The 19,575-nt window shown below is 30.9% G+C and overlaps 1 protein-coding gene across 1 annotated transcript in view; it reads left to right on the forward strand.

Annotated features, from left to right (window-relative positions):
- The first annotated feature begins 207 nt into the window (after positions 1–207).
- Positions 208–19,575, forward strand: part of LOC131843413 (tsukushi-like) — a 70,231-nt gene continuing 50,863 nt past the window's right edge. Inside the window, exon 1 of the mRNA XM_059192048.1 lies at positions 208–475. The gene's annotated coding sequence lies outside the window, so the exon portion shown is untranslated. The remainder of the gene's footprint in view (positions 476–19,575) is intronic.

Below are 19,575 nucleotides of genomic sequence, written 5' to 3' on the forward strand. Positions count from 1 at the left end.
CTAGAAGGGCACATTACAGATAATTCAATTACATCGGGTGCACCTAATGTTTTCAGCGAAAAACATCTTTTGACAGCACGGATTCGGAGCTTATGCGAAAATTTATAGAAAATTGCATGGTATACGCGTTGCGCCCATAGGGTGCGCGGGAAGCGTCGGGGGGTGTATATTTAGCAATTGTTCAACCAGGCGACCGTCAGTTGATGCTTGGCTCGCGGTTAGAGCGTATGTCCCCGTCTTCCTCCCCTTCACTACGCGATCGCGCTCGATCTAATAAATTAATATAAATTGAAACTTAAAAATTTAGGATAACTTGTGTACTGTGTGATCAGAACTGGATTTTGACGTGCGTGTTTTACGACATTGTGGACTATTTTTTTTAAAAACAAAAAAGTGTTGACATTTAATTCTAAATGACATTTACACCTAGAACGGACTATCATTAAAAATTCACGCTTCTCCATGCGGACATAAGGTATGTGTTTGCATAATTACTGTTTCCGTCAACCCTTAAAGCAACTGAGCTATTACCTACCGTATACAAGTACGTTTAATAGAGGTAAAATAGTGGGTAGATATCGTAATAATAGACCGTAAAAGAAGCGGTCAATTCCGTTATTATAGCGTACATTATTTTTAACAATAACATATGTTTGTGGATATAAATATCAACTATACATGAATTATAGTCTTTCATCGATAAAGATCCGTTACATTTTCTTTTGTCTTATCACTTAACTGGTTTCCAACAATTATTTACATAAGATATTAGTGTAGAGTTCGTAGTAAGTATAGTGTATTTATTCTCAACCGTTTATTAAAAAATCATGTCCATAAATTTGAGTGGATGTGACAATGATACCAGATATGCAGTCAAACCGAGATATTAGGTATATATATACTCAGATAAAATATAACGTGGACGTAACCTATTGTGAAACAGTAATCTCTAGCATAGAAAGCAATGATTTATTTGTCAGTTTCTCGATATCAATATGTTATGAGTTTTATCTATTGAATTAATAGTTTGTAATTATGCTGTGGGTAATTTTAATATAAATTAATGCCCTTAAACTATTGACTATAATATTCATTAGGAAGCGTAATGAGCAATAATAGATAGAGTAGCTGCATGATTTCAACAAAGTTCCGTTGGAAAGAGTTTGTTTATATTTATATCAGGCATTTTTTATTTATATTTATTTCAATAAAAATAAAGTAATACCCACCTGCTTCGAAATTATTATTCTAAAATTATTATTAATTGTAAGAAGTACATTATAATTTAGACATATTATTTAAACTTTATACAATTTATGTTATGCTTAGACCCATTGCTCTATAATGTGTGATTTATAATCGTGTTATTAAATAGGTATTTAATTCAAAACTTAAATGACCGTCCATAGAATCCTATTTAATAAAATCGTTTTTACGATTTCCTCTATAACGTTTTTTTATAAAGTTTACAACCCCTACTACGTCATTGTTATATTGGATATGTTGTTAATAGAAGGCAAGTGATAAAATATAACAATATAACGTTTCGATTCTCTTGTTCTTCTAAATGAAATTATTACATTAATTAATTAATAAAATTATTACATTAATTGTATACCTATATAATAGCTTGCAATATTAATATCTTGTTTGTTACTTTATCTTTAAGTTGTACATATATATAGATGTTGTTGTATTTACGTAGTAAATTTATAATATGATCAAGGGACAAGATAATTAGTTTGTTTAATTACCACTGTATAAAAAAAAGGTGATTCTGAATTTATTAAAAAAAACCATATTGGAATATAGTGAGTATTTGATGTATTGATGTTATTTTTAATTAGGCATAATGGCATATAACAACGAGATATCTTCATATTTTTAAAATGACAATACAGAGAATATGTTAACATACTAAAAAATAAAATAGTAAAAAATCGTGCATGCATGTTAATTCTTCATATATGGTAAGTGCAAACTCTACAATTATATTAAAATAATTTTACTAATTAAAAATTAAAAAACAGGTTTAATCTATAATTATAAATATAATTAATACAAATAATTTACTTAATATGTATTAAACTTCTGTATTATTTTTAATAAAATTTTCATTGCACTTCACTTTCGTTATACTTGTTTATTTATTAGTCGGTAGAAAGATCTTTATTTTTGCCGTTACTCAAATGTTGGTAACTTTTCCACTAACATCATACGTGCAATCGCTGAGTCCGGTGAAACACGAGAGGAATTTCCACTTTGCCGACGTTACCAGACGGGAAAATATCCCAAATATTGTACCTACATGCTGCATATTACCGATGCTCCAAGAACGTATAAGATTTAGTACATTTTTAACATCTTAGTGTAAAGGAATTCTTATGTTCTAAAATTGGGAGTTTAATTTTATTAATTAAACGAGCCTTCATTCTTTTTTCAATTTGTTTCCATTAATTTTACAGTACCTACATAGGTATGATAATATACCTTTTCTGATGTTTTCTATGTAGGTATACTTTATAAGATACCAACTCTTTATCAGGATAGAATTTAATGAATCGTCTTCGATCACAACATGAATTTGTAAGTATACTTACTGGGTACTAGCTGTGACTCGCGATTTAGTCTGTTTCAATCTTTCATCCTCTATTACACCCCTAGCTTATGTACATTCTTGTAATATATGTCATCTTCATGTCAAAACTTAAGATCCGTTCAGCCGGTTAGTCGCGAAAAGATGTAAACAGACAGACAAACACATTTTAATATTTATTATATTAGCTCTGGATCAAGAACTTATACATGAACATAGATACATACTTATTGAGAGTTAAAAAGAGCAAAATAATGGAAATCCTATTGGCTTCTTATTAAATATCTCCACTCCACACATCGCCGCTTTTGCAGGCATTGGCCCTTACTTCGTGAAAGTCTTGTTTCCCAAATTACTGTCGGCCTTTCACGGGAGTTTCTCGAGCAAAAAATCTTTAGAAGTACCGAGTACCTACCCCGTATTATGTTTGCTGCCGATGCGTGCCTAATTTAATATTTCCGACGAATCTGAGATACGAAATTTAACAATTTTCCTATTTCATCATTATAACCTTGGCTTTTGTATCAATAAATTGTATTTACGATATATCTTTTTATAAACATACCTAAAAATGTATAAAAGCTTTTATTCGTCAGTCACTGAGAACTTTCTTGCTTAGTTGTTTACTGCATTGTCTTAAGTGTTAAAGGTCGTGGGTACGAATATAATGAAGATATAATTTTATCTACTAATTTATATTTCCTCCCAAGGACTGTAAGTCTGTCCGGAGTCAGTCAAACTTATAGGTATTGGAAATATCGATATGAAACAAAAAATGATCAGAGCAATGTTAGTAAGTCCCTCTTATATGTACTTGCTTTAATATTTTTCATTCAAAGTAAATAAATGAATGCATCAACACAGTTCGAGGTAAAGAAAATAACGCTGCTAAACTTTAGGAAAACACTGCCTCGACACTCGGTTACTGGTTGTTGAAATTTTAATTGAAAAACTAGTTGTTAGCTTACGGAAACTTATACGACCCACTTATGTGCAGGTAATTACAGCCATGTATGGAAATAGTTCATATTATAAATAGACAAGGTTCATGTGAGTTCGCACGTATGTTTTCTCCTTATTATTCTAATTCTAGTGTAGAATCGATTCATATATAATATTCAAATAATGAATTTTAGAAAAGATTACATAGCGAGTCACAAATTACAAACTTTCAGAGATAATACCAGAGTTTACGCTATTGAGTTTAAAGTCTAGTTTTATTTATTCATGTCAGTGATATTCTATATCTATTTATCATGTTTTATTCAGTAAGCTAGAAGTAGTACTATTGTCATTTATGGAGATGACGTAGCGTTCATCATAATTTACCAAAAAGTACATTTGTTTTAATATATTTTATGTGGGATATTATTTAAAAAAGAAATTAAACTGTAGGCAAGAGTATACTTTATGACACGGAAAATAATACGAGCGGGTCGTGACCCTTTTATTCATAAATGCTCTCCATAGTCATTAAAGACCGTCATTACAGGCGTAATGGTAATCAAGTCAAAAGTAAATAAAAACGGTATTTAATTATATTTAGCTATCTATGCAATAAAATGTATAGAAAATGAGATTACCGGCTTACGCGTAACTGTATACATTATTAATGCATATTACTTTCGATGTTAACTTATGCGCAAGAGTCACCGCGTATTCTATTACCACCAATTAGTGGGCAAGTCGGTTGCCTTTGATGACCGGCCGTCGTAAAAAGAAAATTGATCTGGACCGCCCGGTCGGTGCATCTTTGTCGCATCGCACTTGAGTCCGTCGATACAAAATTGATGTTTTAAATATGATATTGAGAACTTAATATATAATATACGAGCTATTAGCCACGAACTTTCATACCCTTTTTATTCTTTGCTGTTTAATTTTTGATATAAAATTTAACCTGTGTCCGTCCCGTGATATTCATATAAAATTTTATTAAAATCTATTTAGATAGTCAGAGCGAAGAACAGACACATTTTCAAATTTATTATATTTGTATGGATTTATAACAGTATAAAGTGTAATGTGCCATTTTTCTTTTTAGATCTCAATCAAAAGATAAGAACAAAACACTGACTAACTTATTTCTGGTAGCTATTCCAGTCAATTGGCTTTAGAATTATGCAGTGGTATAAATCAGTCATTTTATTTTGTCTAACAAACATGGGTACCTACTAATTTTAATTGTAATCAATATTATTAGGTATTTAATCAGAAGTGTATTAATATTATTGGTATTAATAAAATTGTTTTTAGTAGTGACACTATTACTACTGTACGTCAACGGTTTTAAAAAATAAAATTAAAAATTATAAATATATTTTAGATTAATTAAATGTCTTTGTTTGTTATATATATATTATAATCCGGCTGAAATCGGGATACTGACATTATGTAGAATTGCGATCACATAAAATAAATATGAATAATCTAATTACTGTTTAAAGATCTATAAATATGACAATTAAAACGAGATAAAAATATAACAATAAACAATTAAAAAGAGCTCAAAACATATTAGAATTGTTTGCTAACCGTTTCTTTACCATGTCTACCATATACGCAAATGTGTATAGTAATAGTTATGTAACGTTACACACTTCACGGCTTCACGCAAAGCGTTCCGTGTCACGCACCCAATGTAACAAACGGCACGCACTGCATTTATTGTTTGTCGTCGCGGTGTACTTACCTAAACGCCTACGTCACGAACGGAACGTTTCACGATGCACTTCATAAAAAACCATGAAGCGTAACTTTTCATGCATGCACAATACAAAAATCAAAATTAGCATGGTCACCAGTCCAAGCCTGTATATAAGCTCATCTCAAGCCAAAGACTTTGTAAGGTAAGTTTTGTCTAAAATTTCTAAATTATTAATTCTTATTTCTTTAGCACTATCTAATGCCGTTTTCTATTTGTTTTAGTACTTTTATCTACATCACTTAAACTAGTTCAAAAACAGTTTCAAATACATATTAATAATATAGTATGGGTACCGACCGACCATATATTCTGTTATATTCGTACATACATGTACCTGGAATGTATTTTTTATGTACACTACTGAGGACGTAAAATATTAATTATGCACCTATTCTTTCATGTACGGTATCTTTATCTACTAAAACTATTAATCTAAAATTCTTTCTATGGCATATAGACAAAATTCAAATCGAAGCAATTAAATCTCAGCGACACGATATGGAAATTTAATAGTATAATCACATTACCAATCGTAGACTGTAATTAACTGAATTTAATGACAAAATTCAACTTAACAGCATGTTTGGGGCATCCAATTATCATATCATAGATATAATGTATCATTGGCTGGATTGCTTATCACAATAAAATCTACAAAAATACTACTACCACGACTACTATAAAAAGTATAAACCTTTTTACTCCGGCTAGCGGCTGTCTGACAGTGGTTATATTCGCGCCAAAACATAGGATAAAGAATGTCTTCTTTAATGTGCGTTATATGTTAAGGAAGATAATATATGATAATGGTTGTATGAAAATTATTGTATAGTAATATTAATCTGTTATTATTTTAGTTACGTTAGAAAATGATTGTAATTTCGCGCTAAAACGAAACAAGAAAACGAAAACCCTTTGGAAAAAAGAATATCTTCTTTCTATTCAAATTTGGAATGATTAGTCTTTACATTTAGCTTTAAATTTAAAAGGATTCAATACATGGGCAATGTACTACAATAGAAAGAAGATATAGTTTTTTAAAAGTTAATATGATTTATTTTTATTTGAATTTGGAATTAATAGTTTTTAAATATTTTGACATCTTTGGCACGTTTTGTTAGGAATGAATAAGCTACTGAGTAAATAATCATTACGTTTTAGTTAGAAATGTAATATTATGTTATCTGTAGTCAAAACCAAGAAAATATCCAAACCACCTGTCATTCCATAACCGTAAAACTTCAATGATATACAAACATCCATACATCATACATATATGGTTTCATATTATTAGAATTTAAGCAATAACTACGATTTTATAGATGTTAAAAAGGCATATATGTTCGATCTTTTATTTCGACATACTTATTATTGAACTTTACTGTAGATACCATAAGCCTATAATTCTAAACCATAATGATACAAAAAAATACAGACTTATCAGCTGTAGTTTATACTCTATAGCTCTTTTAATAAGAAACTCAACACACGTGGGTGTAATAGGGCAACATTTTTCTGCTTTATCTCAATTAATTCTGAAACGTGTTCTCCAGAGTGGTAGTTCTATAATCCGTATCTAGTCTAGACTTGGTGCAACAAATGTTATGAGATATTCACTGCATATATACGTGTATATGTAGATAAAATTAGAACCACGTAGGTTCTTACCCACATAGTTTTATCTTCATGTATTGACATTTATTCATTGGTCAGATTATCATGTAATGATAAAATTAGCATTTTTATACTAAACGAATAAAATAGTAAATATTTAATAATGAAGTATATTTCATTAATGCTTACACCTTTTTAATTTCTGCATATTGGAGTATGAGACAGAATGACATATAAAATGAATATTTGTCTCAACGCTTCGAGACGTGGCGTCGACACGGACGCCTCTTATTGGTCCTTAAATTACGGAATCAGGTTTGATGGATAATTGTTAAAATATCCTGTGTAATATAAACCTTAACCTATATAATAACCTTGAATTATTTACTTAAATAAATTTAAATATATTAAAAAGTTTTACATATATAATTCTATGATATTATTATATTGCATTTATTACTCGAAGAATGTTTATAATATATATACAAAAGTATATACAACTTAAAAAACAATTTAATACAGATTACAACTTAAAAAATAAACTAATTCTACAGGCATACCGTTCTATTTATAACAAACGTGTTTTATTACACACAGGTATTATTTAAATGAGAATAGGTATAATAAAAAAAATACAAATGGCGTCACTGGACCAAAAATGTATTGAGTCCGTTTGCCCAGAGGCCACAGGTGTGTATGAAATAAACACCATTCATTTTTTTATGTACAAATAACCATCGCTTCCAATTATTACGATTAATTGGAAGTCTGTCAGAATACCTTATTTGTTTCATATCGTTATTGCTTATTACTATAGAGATTAATGAGTTGAGTTGGCTCCTGCAAGTTCAATATCACCTATATAAAGATATAAATTAAATAAGAGTTCATTTGCGTTTTTAAAACTAAAGCCTATGCCTGCCTTGATGATATATTGTAACTTCACGTCAAATCATTGAGTTTCATTGCTCTCTTTATTCTAGAAAAGGTAACACATAGACTCAGGCATTTTTTTTACAGATAATAGGAATGGTGCAACAACCTGCCCGCCAGGTGAGTATTAGTGGAGGTTGAATGTATGAGGATGAAGATAGATCAGTCAGTCGAGTCAGTCAGTCATCGAGTTAATTCAGTAGTAATTAATGACGACTATGTCTAGGGAGCAAGCGTTTAGGTAAACCTGATATGAACCTACTCATAATACCTCTCAAAATCAAGTATCTTTTTAATAAGTAGAGATCAAAATAGTATTCAAATGTAACCTGTAAGATTACATATTGAAACAAAAATAACTAGTACTTTATCAGCTTAAATACGAGTATAATACAAATAAATACTATCCAGATGACTATTTTCTCTTGTGGTCTCTAATCTGATTCTACTTGTAGTATAACATATGTCTCCACGAAATAACATGTCACAGACACGACAATGTTTCGCTACTTACATTTTGTTTTTGTATAATATATGTTACATCATACAAAAATAAACATGTGTATTTTACAATATGTATAAAATGCGTTAGAAATATGTTTCACTTAAAATATAGTTACACTATTCTATATAGGACGGTCTTACTGCTAAAAGCGAAACTGTATCATCTGCTCTTTCTTTTAAATACAAAACGTTTTATGGTAAAAGCTGTATGGGACTTTTAATCACCATTACTGCTCTGTATACTGTTATAATCTGTGGCCATTGCTGTCGAAGATTGTGTTTAAACCAGAAACCGCCTGCGGCTTTGTTGGGATCGTCTTGAGAAAATGTGGTACTTCCGTCAGCGAACGAATTTGTTGATCTTTATAAGTTTGAATACTAATTCCGTTTAGGCCGACCTGTATAATTGAAACATGTTGGAAGTTTGTTCCGTAACAATCTGTTCATGTTGGAAATTTGTTTAACAAGTTTTTTGTGTACTCTGCCATGGATATTTTGTTTTTATTTATTTGCATTATTATGCTACGAAATTTTTTTATTCCAGTGTATTTTATTTTAGATGTAAAATTTTTATTTCAGTTATTGATAAAGGTGTTTATAGATAAAGGTGTACCTATATGTATGTAGGTTTTATATTATAAAACATTGATGAGATTAATAATTAAGGTCTCAGATTCGATTATAAGTATATATCAAATTGATTGATTGATTGATTTGGTAATTCCTATGTCCACGAATTTGAAAGGTAATGACGTTTACTTAGACTTATGGAATTAAAAATTACTAAAGAAGTACTATAAGTATTATAAATATATATGTTATAAATATTTGATCAAATAATTACCTGTTATTAATTATAAAGTTACAGAAAATCACTCTCAGATATTGACATTGCGGCTACTATTGACTTTGGAATTATTACGGCGTAAAGGCTTCACAATTTTATTCCATTATCGGCGACGCGAAGTGACCTAACGCAGTTCCCGTGTAATCCCGGATCCGCGGGAGGGTGTCAAAAGTTCGTCAGCGAGTTCGAAACTTTCTTCTTACATTCATAAACATTTTACTTTTAGAGTACCAAACTCAGTAGTTGATAACCTGATATTTTACACTTCGAAGAACAAGTGGTTCCTAAGTATTATATCTATATATAATTGTCGTTAAGTGAAAAGTATCAATAAAGTAAATGTAGCAAATACCTACATTCTAGATAAACAATAGTTTCAGTTCTGCGTTAATATTCTCCGATTTATATAAGTATATCTAGTAAATATGCATACATTAAAAAGAAAGAGATCTACAAACAGTTCTTTGATATGCACAGAACGTTTCTTTATTGGTTGTGGTTGTAAGTAGGTATTACACGTAATTTATGTATTCCCAGCGAAAAATCATCAAATGTGAAATAAGTTATTTGAGTCGGGGAAAGAATTGATCACGTTTCACAATTTTACGCTCTCATCTTGACGCGGTAAGGTTCTTTTGAGTTCATGAGAGACTCGTTTTTACGACTGTTGTTAATATGAAATCAGTCTTGTGAGACGTTCACTTGAAGGTTGGTTATATTGTATTGTTTAAGCCTATATCATCACAAATGCTTCATTTATGATTTTTAATATCTTTAATACATAAAAATTTCATTGGTGGGGTAAGATGTAGTTAATTCGAATATGACGAGTTCAAATTAACACTCAAAGACTGTTCCAGTCAACTTATGACAAAGGTAGTGCTAAAATTTAATCTATCTTCGCATGAAACGTAGTGTTATAGTATGTACTATATACTCTTTCTGATATGGCATTTCGTCCGTCAGAGCTCATAAACTCCTAAAATGTGATGTGAAAAGTGATTTATTGAAATGTTTTGGCTATATTATTTTAATCATAAGGATGTCTGCATTGTAGTGCTTTTATTTATAAAAATGAAATTTTTAGTATTACTATTATATATGTTGTTATTACGTTTATATAAAGAATATTTAGAATTATACAACACAATAGAAACAGCTCCTATAATGTTTAAATTCCAGTACAAGCATGTTCAATAGTATCACTTTACGGGTTTTATGATAGCTCATTTGGAATTCAACATTGAAGTTGATTATACTATTTTCGTTTACTTTAATGTTCACTAAGAGCCACAATATAATTTTAATAGTCCGTTTTACAATCGTCAACATAAAACAATTTCGACTACAGTACATACTGAAACTTTCCAATCGTTTCTTGGGAATTCTTATAAAATATTTATTGATAAACATATTATATTTCGAGGGCACAAAGGGCGGCAACGCTCTCTGAAAAAACAAAAGCAGTTTTCCTGTGTTATTTTTGATCAGAACTCAACTCACGTATATGGAAGTACAACCGACATGAATAACTTATCCGTACACGGCTGGGCATGTGCTTTGTAGGTTATAGTTATGTACTACTATATGTAAATAGTGTAAATATTATTTCAATATTCACCATATGTTGTTACAATGACCAACCATAATAACATTATAAATAGCATATTAACTGTCTTTTTGCCTATTAATTTTTTTAATTTTTATTAATTACCTCTTGAATCCTAAACAAAATTTGATTTGGCTACTTTTTATACTGGACTGTCATGGACACGCGGTTGAAGTAGTGGCCAGGGAAGTTAATATTTTATAATAATCGAAAAGAAGCTATTTCGTATGGTAAAACCAAAGTTGCAAAAGTAATTAAATATTGAATGTAAATTGAGAATTTGGTGAGGTTGAAATTTATGTGCACTTATTTCAACTGGCTTTAAGTGTTCACTGCATTATAATATTTCATTTTTATCTGGTTTTGACATCTGCTATTTAATTCGCATTTAATTATATTCCTGTATTCTATTGAATAAGCATTATTAGTTATACTACATTCAGAAAAGTACTTAGAATTTAAATATGTGGTTGAATAAATGTCGTAGAAAATGATGGCTGTCGTAGATTGACAAAGAATTCAATTCGATAACTAATCGATGTTTCGTTATGGAGTCGAAATCTTCGCCGATATTGTGTTTTTTACCGTACACAATTGAATAATCGGCAAATATCCCTTTATCGTCCCTGGAGGGCCGGTAACGACCGGCGATACATCAGGGTTAAGGGTGTGCGATCAATATTCAATATCCGGCCAGAATTCGCCTCTTCCGATCGCCGGATATTCCGGATATACCAACTACTTTCACGGATTTATGTGTGGTTGTTGTACAGGCTTGTTTAAATTAAAATAGTAACATGAAACACTTCTTAAACCCTGACAATACTATTAGATACATAGATAATTCTTCAAAATAATTGATCTAAAACATATATTTAAGAATTATTTTCTAGAATATAGTTCTTATTATAATCTTAAATTACAATCTTTAATAGTATGTATTTTAATTGTATATTTTTAAAATTATTTTATTGTGTTTATATGGTTTAGTTTATTTTAGCACTATTTAAAAATAAACTATTGAGCTAATGTCAATCCAAAATAGTAAAATATACGTATTTAAATTTTCTCATCAAAACAAAAAACAAATATATTAATTGAAAGAAAGTTTAATGAACATGAGAGCCATTTCATGAGAAAATATTAAGATTCTTAATTATCTTAATTATTTCTATTTAACGCAACTTGGCAATCGAGACACTGTATCTACCCTATTTCATCGGCTTCGGACTATTACTCACAACCTACTTGCTGTCTTCCCTTCTATCGGATGGAATGACAGATAAACTCCTACATAACCCTATTTGCATTACGTTGCAGCAATTCTAGCATTTAGCGATATATTTATATATACATACATACATGTATACATACATTTGTACATCCGTATACCGGTTTTTATCAAAAATATAATATTAAACAGCAGAAGTCATTATTAATTACAATAAAATAATAAATATAATAACTCACAAATTATTAATGCACTGAATATGACCACCAGGTAGAGTGTGTGAACAATATTTTAATGACTTGTTACTTAAAGAAGCCTAATTGTCAGGTCGTTAAGAGTCATGTCGCAGAGAATGATGTTTTAACTATCATATTTTTTATCTATATAAAATAGTACGTATTATTTTTTTATGCAACAAAGACTCGTTTGTTCTTAATGAATAATATATAATTATCCGCGAAAAAAGAAACTTGTAAAATAAAAATAAAATATCAAGGATAATGAATAAGTTAGTCTGTCATATGGTAGTATTTAATTACAAAAATACTAGGTGTATTTTTTATGTAATTATTAAAATATTTGTGATTGTATTCTGAAATAAAAAAAGTTATTAATCTAAACGGTAAAAAAATATTATAATATAATATAATTTTCAAATATAGATATACAATAGATTACAACATTTTACAATATAATGGACTCCATAATTTTCGATCTGAATGGTACCAATCACTTTAATCTTGTTTATGCAAATGTTTAACGCCCATTCGTAGTTACAGAGTCATTGTGCTGAGATTGGCTAATATTTACAGGGCTCCTTATCCTTATAACTTTAGTAAAGATTCTTTACTATTAATACTAGCACACATATAATAATATTACATAGTAGTAGTGAGTTTTTAAATATTGCAAAATTAAAATATTAAATTACGCAGTCTTAATACCCCTTAGAAATATGAAATGTAATCTTATTTATTTTGGGAATTTCTGAAACTACGGTTGTTATTGGAATGGTAATTTAAAATGTAACAAAAACAATTATACAAAAGTGCTACATTATAAGTACAGTAAAAAAGGTAAGCAAATATTATGTTTATGTTTTGTAATAATTATGAAATATTTTTTAATACACAAGTAATAATTACTTTTTGCATATTTCTATAAGTACAAGTACCTACTGCTGAGTTGAGATATGTTAGTGAACTAATGCCATCTAGTCATCGCCTGTTTCTGCAATTTTGCATGTATAGGTAAATTCGTAAATATCTGTATTCAAATACTTTCAGAAATAAATTTGATCATGGCTATTGAACCTGTCGTTATCACCATCAAAGTTATGCATAATAGAAGGAAAGAACAAATGTATTAGGTAATAAATTATCTAGATTATCGGTTTAGAAATTTACGGCTACAAACAGACTACATCCTTTAGTGTTCAGACATGTCTTATCATTGTTAATTTATGTAACATTCGACACAGAATTATATGGACGGCTTTATCTATGCGGAGATACTTGGCCGCAGAGTTCGATGTTCTCGCGATCCCATCTCGGTCGACCGCGCCGCAGGTGGACGCGATGCACCTGCCGTCTCGCCAACTTACCATAAAATGCGATTCCAACCAACCCCGGCTGAAACAATGCTCTCTCTCATTTATGTGTGGTGTGGGAAAAAGGGACAGATGTACAATCACGACCGGCATTAACTCAATATACAGCGGATGGAACGCGGTCGAATGGAATATCAGTTTTTACTGGCGCAAAAACTATCGGAATTTCGAGCCGTAATCACCCGCTCGGGACTTCTTACTTTTAAAACAATATCTTCTCTTTATATTTCATCGAGGCAGGTGTAATTTATGGCTTACACTCATCCTTTTTCATTTAAGTTTGATTTTTATTCAGACCTGGTAGCGTTGATCGGGCGCGCTCAGTTTTGTTTTTCTTCTGTCTACGGTACGTCTCGAGCGCCTTTCGCGGTGTTTGCTTAGAGTTTAGATTGAATTCTGCTGTCTCGCTCCAATGTTATTTCGTGCTTCGCTCACAGCTAATCTTACAAACGATAAATAAAAATCAATTATAAACAACAATAAAAAGTGCGAGATGGAAAACATGGCGCTGCTCCAGTCACAGCCATTGTCGTGAAGAATTAATAGGTATTCAAACGGGTCGCAATATCTCAACATGGAATCAATAAAGAAGCGTAGCTGATTCTCCTATTCAAAGAATAACGGTGTACAATTTGTAATCTAGTTGTGTTACTCTCTCAGGGTTGGGTTATTTTTTTACACCACAAAACAATTTAGAAACATTTCGGATTATGAAATAATATAAATTCATCCAAAACAAGTTTGATTCGTAAATGACCTGTGTAATGTAAAGATTAACCAGGTATACAATGGAAGGTAATAAGTGTTTGTAATTAACTTAACATTTTTTTGAATGGGGACCAAGTTTTTAAAGGCGGAGTCACGCCCTGGTTCGATGAACAATGCGTCTTAATTAAAATGTCCGTTCGTAAGAATTTACTATTGAGTATACTGTATGGTTATTTAATTACGTAGGGTATCGTAGTATATCTCCATTGTTATTATAAAATTAACTTCAGTAGTATTTAAAATAATAATTAACTATTAAGTAGTTATAAGATAAAAACGTTAAATGCAAGTCATATTGATATTTAACTGATATTTTTGTAAATTATAACAAAGAAAAATATATATAAACACAAGTTTATACTAATGAGTATCCCGTATTCGTCATGATCAGAATATAATTAAAAACATGTTTCAAATTCCCTTCCTCCAAAAGTAGCTGTAGTAGCATTCGTATCCCAACGAAGCAAAAATGAAACATACAATTTATCAATTCAGAAATTTATGAAAAAAAATCTGTAAAAAACTTGTTTCCAGTAAAGGTTACAGTTTTAATAATCTTAAAATATTTTTTTTATAACTTAACTTTAAATAATAGATTATTTGTATTTCGATTAGGTTTATAGATAAGTATATACAGAAATTTTTTTACAATAAGGCTTTAAGAAGGCATTTAAAATATGACACTTATAGTAATATGCCCGTGTTAAATAATAACACGGGCATATTATATATATGTGCATATTACATATATATATGGGTGTACTAGAAAGTACCTAGAAGTAATAGTACAGTAATTTTATTAATATAATATTTTAAATGCTTTCAGTTTTAGGAAAAAATGTTCTAAAATAAAAACGATGTTCAATAGAGTGACGTTACACCCTGACTGTGCGGTCGGCAGACAAAAAAAATTAATTCTCTCATGTCACGAACAAACTCCAACGCGATAGCACTATTCGCTATCGGATAAACTAAATAGCAATGATAAACATTCAAATTAATTTGTTATCGCTTAGCACGTAACAGCATAGCGAAGCTTTATAAATCAGGCCAGTTATTATCTAAAAACTAAGTTAGTAGTGATTTCAACTTAAAAATTAATTAAATAATGTTTTCATAATCAGTGGGGTAGGTTACTGTCATTTTTATCGACTTGCATATGTATTATACATTTAAGAGTGGAAACGATTAATTTATAAATACAGTTATATAAGAACATACTGTTTAGTACAAATTGCTAAGTTCTTTTTAAATCCATAACATGACATTTTTATGAAGAAAAACTTTGGCGTGTTTTAATTGTTTTGGATTTATTTCGTTAGAACATTGAAAGTGTATAATTTATTAAAAAATATATTTGTATAAAGAAAGACGATATTTATTATATATTTATATGAGGTAATTATAGTGCACCGAGATAAATGTTAAAGCCGGTAGTTAGAATAGAATTTACAGCGGTGTATCACGCTAACAATAGGTCGGCCGCGTGTACTCGCATAGCGCTTCGTCCACATCGCATCGCTTTCGTTTTACTCTTTTAACGTTCCTCTCGGTCTAGACGTAATATTTCTAGTTTGAAGTTACTAAATATTATTATATTATATTGTACTATTGTACTGTACGTCTATAATTTTATACTTTTAATTCCTGTCTACTTTCATCTACCTTATTTAATGTACAAATGATATTAGTCACATTCATGCTATTATTACATAATAGAATGAAATACTATAAATTAATAATTTCATTGTGAATTTACGAAATGTTTGTATAAAAGAAATCCGTGGATTACATTTTCATGTGAATAGGGAACAATAAAAAACAAATTTAATATTTATCTGAAATGAATTCTGATTTCTTTGCGAAACTGTAATATAATTTTCGACTAAATAAATACATTTTAGAAAGCAATCCGCATTCGGTAGAATGCTGGGTTTCAAAATAAAAGGACCGATTGTGTTCCAGCGAGTTTTCTAAACTCAAACCTAACTTTATGTTTCCGAACTTCCAACCCTAATCGTCATGTAACTGGAACTCGTTTGTTCGGGAGAACAAATCAAATAAAAAGCTTTTACTTTGAAGGCAAATATGTGAGTTTATTAAAACAAAACATCAACCGCACTCATTTCCAATTCTAGCCAGCGAGTGCGGGTGCGGCGCCGCCGCTTAACATTCAACTACCACCCATCGCGCGGTAGGTGTATTTAATCAGAATTATTCCAAGTTGAATGACAGAATACCTAAGTATCATTTCTAATAAAAAATATAACCTAAATGAAAATAAAAAACATGTTAACAAATATAATTCTTTGTTTCTTGACGAATATTAAAACAGAGGATGTCATGAGAGTCGTGCCGCATTGCGAGCGAATCGCGAATATTAACTGCCTGAATCACTTCTGATTAAAAATACCCTATTTGAACAGGATGACTGATGTGAACGTGATTCTTAAGGTTAATGTTGTTTATTAAAATGTGAGCGGATATTGTAATTACGTGATGGGAAGCGCTTTTCTGCCTGCATACAAATTAGGCAGCGTTTAAAAAGACATAAAAGGTGGAGCTATCTATTCGACTTTATGGTAGCTCGAATAGATTATATTTAGGGATTTAAAACATACGATATTTACACTCTTTTATTAAATGAAACGTCAAAATATAGCGGAAATTATTTTCGGAGAGTATAATCTCAATAAATTTCACTGGCCCACGTTTGCGTTAGCTGGAAGCGTAATTATCTCGAATTAAGCAAGTCATTATAGCAAAGACGGCTAACGAAGTCGCTCGTACTGCTAACTCTCATAACCTGAAGGTTCAGTTTTGCTCCCGAATAGTGAGTCGACGTTCGCAATCATTAATGCTGTACTGTCGTTAACAGAAGACGATTTGGTGCCTCCGTTCAATTTCGTCCACTTCAGTAATGATCAGTGTACGGCGTTTGAGGCTATATAGGTACTAATTAAGTATTGCGTGTACCACGAAACCATTTTCTCGAATTCTATAGGTGCTTTATAACTTGTCGTATTGCCAATTAAATGTAATATAAAGCCGGCGCGTGTAGTTACGTTTGACTCGTCTTGCACCTTGCAACTAATCCTGTCTTCGTCGTTAATCTAAATATAGATCGCTATCTATCGAGATGATTGCTCTTCAACAAGTTTGCGGTACGTTCGGCTTTTCTGTGGTTAGCTGTTTTACGTTCACACCATCGGTTAACTGTCGTTATGAGGTAAAACGATAGTTATAAAATATATACCTATTTTGTTTATATACGGCGTCAACAGCACGCCTATGTTTTTGTAGAGTTAACACTTCAAAAGTCATAATTGCAGCTATTGTCATTGGGATACGATAAAACATTATTTATTTTTCACAGTTTTGCAAAATAGACGTCAACACATTTATCTTTCTTAGCATTAACGCGTAAAATCGCGTTGTGCTTCTGTCGCCATAAATCATTACCATCAAGCTGTTCTCCGACCGACGTTCCGTCGGCTTTCATCGGACGCTTTCAATCTGGTCTCCTTTATTTCATTACAATAAGTAATTCACTCGCCTCCCATTCACTCACTTTTTGGTAAACATTCCCTGAAATTGGCAATAAATTCACGTCTAAAATATCGCCTCGGCGACAGGAACGTAACCTTTCGTAACAATAGAATAGACTGAGACGTCGTTTTATGAAGATGTTCACTTGGATGTTTTGTTAGGCGCAACAATAGTTTTATTTAGCTGCGAGCCCACTGCCCACACGCCTCGGTAATGGGTAGGATTGTATAAAGATGTAAAAATGAATGGCCTACCTTATGAAGGGCCAATAATAAGTTCTCATGCGTCTGCGATCGAGCTTATTGTCCGGATTTTTTTCGGTCGATCTCTGGAGCATCGTATATAATGGGCGAGGTGTCAATCGTGGCCGCGATGAGTCGGGCTGCTCGGGCAGGTGTATGCAGCGGTCGGTCTCACAAATAAAAACGCGTATAATATTATCCTGCAGCTGCCTGACCGTCAAGCGGCCATCGAGTCGAGCCCAACGACCAGAGTTGTAGTCCTATTATAATACTGAATTCCAAAAATATTATTCCACAGTCATTATTTTTAATTTGTATTCAGTTACGCTTCACATATACGAACGATCGGGCAATTAGAGGGCATTCTCTAAGAAACGATGAATTATGTGGCTGCGTGGTTGTTATTCATCTTTTATTTTTTATGAATATATAGGTAGTAAGTGGTAAAATTATTGACTATTTATCAAAAATACTAAAGTTCATTATGGTTTTATTGATTCTATATTTTGATCGGGTATTATTATAAAATACCCACACAGAATAAAATTATTTATTTATAAATAAATTTATTACACAAGTCATACAGGATTTCAAGAAATCAACACATTAAATGAAAATGAATGCAATCCAAAAAAATATGGAAATAATAGTTTGACTACGGATCAAATAGCAAATAAATGATATCCATAGCTATTCGTTATAAAATAGAATATTCCACAATAAAATCTAAAGTCTAAGTTAAAAACACTAAATGAAAATAATGTTATTGAATAGAAAAAAAGTTAGATCAAAGTAATAAATCTCAATTTTTTTGTTATTTAAAATGTAATTGATTTTAAATAACAAAAAAATATTGTTTTGTTTATTAATTATTAAATACACAAATAATAAATCGCAACGCTAAGAAGCAACGCTCCCGAAACCGATTCTATGATTAATTAATCATCAGCCACTTTAATAATTTCGTTCCAAGCGTACTGCTTGACGGAGCTTAGCAGCCCCGCTGCGTTTAATATGAAGCGATTTTCATATTGAAATACTAAGCTGTATATTAACATTAAGAAAAAGCCTAGTCTGCACGCGCTCGACGCACCCACCATTAATCTCCTCTGAATAATACATAAGATGTTCGATAACGTGTTATTAGGGTTAAACAACATTTAATAGGTACAGCTTATGTATGTACCTACTCACTGAAAAATTTGGACCGAGTTTTTTATACGGTGAGACGTAACTTTGAAACGTGACTAAAGTATGTTCTCAAAATTAAATCTTAATAAAAAGAGACACCCTACTCATATTCTATACGTACTTAATACAGATAATAAAAGGGTGAATTTATAATGTTCAGACGAAGCTAAAGATA

The sequence above is a fragment of the Achroia grisella genome, unplaced genomic scaffold (assembly GCF_030625045.1).
Source record: "Achroia grisella isolate CSIRO2021 unplaced genomic scaffold, CSIRO_AGI_Agris_v1 utg308, whole genome shotgun sequence".
Taxonomy (NCBI): Eukaryota; Metazoa; Arthropoda; class Insecta; order Lepidoptera; family Pyralidae; genus Achroia; species Achroia grisella.